Raw genomic sequence first — 6,297 nt, 5'->3', positions numbered from 1 at the left:
TAAGCCCCCCACCCAATAAGCAATCAAGGAAGGCAGGGCTCAAGGAGCTCCCGGCTAGAGAAATAAAACAAAAAAGAGGACGAAGGATTGAACTTATATTACTACTTGATTTAGGCTATACGTATCAGTTGCTCCGCTCATTGGAGGCCTTCGTCTTTCCACCAGAGCATCTTCATCTTAGTCAGAACATGCCCACCTTATAGCACTTTAGGGAGAAAAGTACTGAGAATAGAATCCAACGGGTCTTTCCGGTCATATTAATGAGAATCTTACCCGCTGCTTCGCTCCTCGCCCTTCTTAGGTCGAGTGAGCGCTTTCGCCTAACCGGGGATTGGGGTGGGTGGGTAAATGGTATGGGGGGAGAGTGGCTTATCGCTGATGGTGGCCCTCACCCATATGAATTGGCGAGTCGATGGTGGCCTTGCCTTTATGGTCGATCGCCCAAAATCGCTGATGGCGGCCCTCACCATATGAATAGTGAGTCGATGGCGGGCCTCCGGGCCTCACCATATGAATAGTGAGTGACTCCGTCGCTGATAAGGCATCCGTCTGATGCATTCTTTCTGATACAGCAGGCATTGAACCTACTTCACACCACCGATGGCGGCCTGGGTGCGTTAACCAACCCGGCAGCTGCTGCGCCCCTTATGTTTATTATGCGACAGGACCTTTTCTGAAGACACTTCTTATATTCATTCATATTATTACTCCATATATAGATAAATCTAATAAAGATATAACATCATATATAAGGTGAGGTGCTTTAGAAGATAGAACAATGAGGAGCTGGAAAGCACCGATTCTCCTGGTGATAACGAGGTTATGCGCTAACCACCGGAGAACGTCGTATTTTTATATTCCGAGATCATTTCTGGAATAGGGCTTAGGAAAGGCATGTATCCTAACGAAATGAGAAAGTCGGGCCAAAGCACTCCTGGTGTCTTGGTGTTGGGGCTTATTTGCGGGGTATTCCTCGGGCTGACTGGGGCTGAGGGGGTGAAAGAAATGTGGGTTTACTCTAACGAGTAGCTTGAAAGCTAGCTCGAGGCGCACTTTTTGTTGGCTCGCTAAGGCGCGGGCGTGTACCTCTTGTAGGGCGAGGCCCCAAGTTATAACTTGTGGTTCTGCAAGGAGAAAAAGTTCGGCACAAAGCGTGTTAAGGCTTCGTCGTGGTTGCACAAGAATGTTTATAGGAATGGGTATATGATATTGGTCCTCCAGATCTATTATAGTAATGAGGGTACTGATTCTGCCATCGGCCTTGACAGTCGAGTGTGCTTACGCACCCTGCCGGTGATGGCGGCCTTATCAGTCGAGCCTGCTTACGCATCCTCTCCTCTCCCTTTTGGTCGAGCACCTAAAGGTCCTTAACAGTCGAGCCCCTACCGGACCTTATGGTCGAGCGATAAATCGATGGCGGCCTTAACAGTCGAGCCCCTGCCGGTGATGGCAGCCTTAACAGTCAAGCCTGCTGTAGCATCCTTATGGTCGAGCGGCCTAACGGCACCTCTCCCTTATGGTCGAGCCTGCTTGCACATCCTTATGGTCGAGCAACTAAAGTTCCTCTCCTTATCAGTCGAGCCCCATTGTCGGTCCTTAACAGTCGAGCCTGCCTCCGCGTCCTCTCCCTCTCCTCTCCCTTTTGGTCGAGCACCTCTCCTCTCCTTATCAGTCGAGCCCCCTAAAGGGTCCTTATTAGTCGAGCGTGCTTACGTACCTTAAAGGTCCTTAATAGTCGAGTGATGGCGGCCTTAACAGTCGAGCGTTCGTACCTCACCCTGCTGGGGACATCCTTATGGTCGAGCCCCTCACCCATCGGAATGAGTGAGTGACTCCGTCGATGGCGGCCTTGACAGTCGAGTGTGCTTACGCACCCTCACCATTGGAATAGTGAGTGACTCCGTCCCTCCGGTCCTCTCCCTTATGGTCGAGCAACTAAAGTTTCAATTTACTTATTGGGTGGGGGGGCTTATGGTCGAGCCCCTCCGGTCCTCTCCCGGGGGTCGAGCAACTAAAGTTCCTCAAATTAGATTGCGTAATGATGTATATAATGACTGGAATCACGGAAAAGTTTCAGTGATGGCGGCCACTCGAGCCTGCTTACGCATCCTCCCCAGGTTGGATCAGTCCAAGAGCTGGCTGGTTCCGCTGGGATTAGGGAGTATGGAGTTCAGTTTACATAATAAGGCTAGGGAAGTAAGATAAGGCTACTCCTAATTAAGGAAGGCGGTAAGGAAGATGATTAAAGCACTCCTCACTCATTCAGCTCCTACTCCATTCAGCTTCTAAGATAAGGGTAGATAAGTAAGGATAAGCTGGACCCGTCCTCATTAAGCTAGGTAAGATAGGGAAGCAACAAGGGTGGGCCAAACCAAAGTAGCTAAAGGTCAGGCCCGGAAGACTGTACTATATTGGAAACAAATAGAAAGTTGAATGGTTTCACTTCAACCGGCCAATCAAAATATCGCCTTATTCCCATAGGGCAGGTACCATCGATTATATAACCAGGGGGTTTGGGGGGCACTTTCGCCCATGCACTATTATCCTTAATAGGTTTTGAATAGAGGGACGGAGTCACTCAACCATCGGGAGAGGGACTATACTACTGAGTTGGGTATAATTCTATTCTTGTTCTACTAGTGTGGGGAAGGTTTTCCTAATCTCCCCGTCCTAAGTATTTGGAGCACTACCAGATGATGAAGTAAAGCTCATTATAACACTCGCTTATGCCTCCACAGCATGAATTCTAGGTTCATCAGAAAACGTAGGAACATAAGGTCCTGGAGGGGCTTGCGCTTCCTAGTGCAAGGAGGGCGAGTCACTTAACGTACCTCGCCCCTTATTTGTAGGGATCTTAGGCATATTGATCCATCGGGGTAAAGAAGTAGCGGTGTTATTAGGCCAAATTGATGAATTATGGCATGAAAGGTGATTCCATCCTTCCATCCTTTCATTAATCCATCCAATCAGGCAGGTGGCAGCATAACGGGGTTTAGGCAGGTGGTAGCATAACGAGGTTTAGGCAGGTTTCGGTCTCACCCGATTTGTTCTTACCTTGAAGGAATAAAGGTTCTTGGCCTAATAAGAAAATGTGTATATTGCTTCGATCCCCACCTCCTGATGAAGCTTGTTGCGAGGCATTAGAAAACCAGCTGCTTAGGGGGCACTACTATAATAAAGAAAGAGACTCACTTGAAAGGATGGAGGATGTACGTATACGTGAAGGGTTACGATTATATGTCTTCAAGACTTAATGTTATTCTAGCTTGAAATGCAAAGGAACTGAAATGAAAGCAAATCTCAATCAAAGGAAGCTTACATAGAAGCTACCAACCTAAGTGAATGAGGGAGGAATGGCTCTTTGTAACCTGCGACTCTCAAGAAAAAAGCAGAATCTGAAAACAGGACCCTTCCTTGCACTAGGAAGCGCAAGCCCCTCCGGGACCTTGGTCCTCTCCACATTCTTTTTGGGCAATGCATGCCATAGCTAACTCTCTCTCTTCTGATGGATGATGGCATCTTTCGACTCAGAAGATGAATAATAGGGAAATGAAGTACATACAATATGCTTACTACCCGAAGCATTCCAACTTCAACTCAAAATACCGAAATACGGAAAACCTAACGGGATACTCTAATGAAACAGACTCCACGAGCGATGCTTAGCCTTTTTCGATACGGCCCCTTTGAACGAGGATGAACAGACTCCGTACCTGAATAACCGGATTCCACAGCGGCCAACACCTAGACAATGAAACAGGACCAAATAGACCACTCGGACAGAAAGAAAGAGATAGTTGGAAACAGAACAGCAGTAGACTCAATAAAGCAAGTTGACTTAGCAGTTGGAACACGTCAATACTGGGTGGGAAAGAAATAGGGAAAGGATCAAGCATGCATGAAATCGAGAATGAATACATAAGATAAGGTTGGGAACTTAATAGTGGGTTGTTAATCTCTGGTGTTGGGTTTGTATTTTCAGGCAGGCAGGGGAGAGAACAGATTCAGGCTTAAAGGGGGGAGGGTGTTGTGCACTCGGTCAGCCAGTCTGTTCTTACCACCGATGGGGATCACTTTGTTTGTTTGGCAAAAGCCGCCCATCGAATCTTGTAGGTACAGGCTCCCAGCCATCGAGGGGCGAGTTGTAGAGCCGCTCTATTGACTAGCCAGCCACAATTAGGTGAGCGAGGTAGCTGCGCTTTGAAATAGGCGGTGCAAGACCAGACAGATATCGCACTTATAAGATTTCCTAGGCAGTACTTATCGAATGCATCAGCCCTTCCAGCCTTAAGAGAGGGCTCGGAACTAGGCACTTCAATTTTCCCGAAGATGATGTAACCACCCTCGAATCGTGGCTATACTTATCGTGGCCATACTTATATCTAATCTTATATCTAATCCGTTCTAATCCGTATTGTAATGTGTTTCCGGAACTCATATTTCCTTATTCCTTCCTGCCTGCGGCTGATAAGGTAGCGAGGAGGAACCCGTCATTGTCGAGATTATTCCTGCGATATGAACTAGCCAGCCTAGCCAGTGATTGGTCTAGCCAGCCACATCCTAGCCAGTGACTGAAGGCGAGTGACTGATCTCCTAGCCAGCGAAATATCTGACCCTGATGGCTGTAAGTAGGTGAGTAGCAATAGTAGGCGGGGTATGGAGAGAATAGGGAAGTAGGTGGCTCCTCCTAACGAGTCAAAAGAATCTAGTCTGAAAGGGATTGATGTAATTAGGTGTACTGCGGCTGCTGCTTGTTCTCTTCCTCGATCTAGGAACCCCCCCCCCCCCCCCTTAACTAAATAAGTAGAGGTAGCTGGGCGTATGGATGTGCTAGTTTCGATCACAATTTGGCTTTTCGCCTTATCTTGATGAATTCGACCTTGCTTGACCTTTCTCTTCTTGATATCTGGGTGACCCAATGAGATCCGATGGGCATAGGCGTGCGTTTTCTACCGGTGCTGGGAGTTCTGGTTCTGATGTGGGTGTTTCCCTTATTCGTGATTGGTGTTGAACTTAGTGGGAGTGCTGCTCGCGCTGTGAGCCCATACGGGGTTGAAGCAAATATCACAGATTTGACCCACCCCATAGAAGGGAAAATGGAAAGCTGTGAGCCCATACGGGGTTGAAGCGGACCTCATCGACCTTTCCTTAATAATGACCATGCTTCACTTTCTCGCTAATTGACCTGGAATTTCTTGCTTGCTTGACCTTTATATTAGTAGAGCAAGCTTCCAATTCCTCTCCCCTCGGGGATTGGGGTGGGTGGGTAAATAGTAGTCGAGCCTGCTTGCGCATCGTTGGTCGAGCGATTTTCATTCCTCAATTTGAGTGAGTAAGAATAATAGGTAGAAGTAAATGGAGAACTTAATCAATTTATGATGAGATTTAAACACGACGTTTCCTGGGGAGTCGGCATCCGTTATGTGAAAGTTGGGTTACATCGTGGATGTACATAATGAGAGATTTTCTCCCTACTCCTTTTCGAGAGCTCGGGATCACTGCTTTCTTTTTCCCGAGATAGGTAGATGCTTTCACTCTCACTACAATTGGCTTCCCTCTCTTTTTTGCGGATCGCCCGATATGTTCTGCAGTTGCTTCAGCAGCATACTTGGTCGAGCGACGTGACCCCCCTTTCATTTCCTCCAAGCAACCTGCGGAGGCCCCAGTTTTTTTATTCCCCTTATCATCCATCGCGGTTACAGAGGTATTATTGTGGATTGGTGGGGAATGGACGAAATCTTTGTTCTTCTCCCTATTTCTTTTCCGCTCTGATTGCTCATATTCCTCTGGGATGCTTTGTACAAAGTTCATGGATCTGAAACTCCTGTCCACAATAACTTGTTGCTCTACGTGATCCTGCTCCGTCGTTTTTCCCAAGTGCTTGGGTTTTCTCATCATATTAGAGGTGTTTATTCAAAACTATAGCTCTATGCTCTTCGTAGCGCTCCCACTCACTCATCAGTCGCTTCTTCTTTCCTCGTTCCCTCTCTTTTCATTCCTAATAACTCTTCTTACTTATATTTCTTCCCTTCAAATTGCTAGAAGGTTCCCTAATTATTTGGTGGGGGGTCGGTCGAGAGTTCGTAGTCATTATGCTTTTCTGCCCTTTTCGACCGAGCCAGTAAGAGAAGTGGCTGCTGGATCGAATCAATCTGCATGGCAGTACCTTTTCACCCCCCAAGTCCAATGCTTTAATACGAGGTCTCGGTGAACACTTTGAAAGAAAGGTATTAGAATAGTTCAATATGAATTGGATTGGTTGATTCGCGCCCTACTATCTATAGGGGCAGCTACCCA

At 47.2% G+C, this 6,297-nt stretch overlaps 1 pseudogene; it reads right to left on the bottom strand.

The window, feature by feature from the left end:
• Window positions 1–5,358: 5,358 nt before the first annotated feature.
• Window positions 5,359–5,978, bottom strand: LOC149219836 (small ribosomal subunit protein uS11m pseudogene; annotated as a pseudogene).
• Between the last annotated feature and the right edge of the window lie 319 nt (window positions 5,979–6,297).

This window comes from Pinus tabuliformis, chromosome Q (assembly GCF_031772625.1).
Source record: "Pinus tabuliformis cultivar Carrire ecotype Pingquan chromosome Q, CPIR1, whole genome shotgun sequence".
Classification (NCBI taxonomy): Eukaryota; Viridiplantae; Streptophyta; class Pinopsida; order Pinales; family Pinaceae; genus Pinus; species Pinus tabuliformis.
The sequence above is the reverse complement of the archived record's forward strand: the minus strand, read 5'-3'. Positions and strand labels throughout refer to the sequence as shown.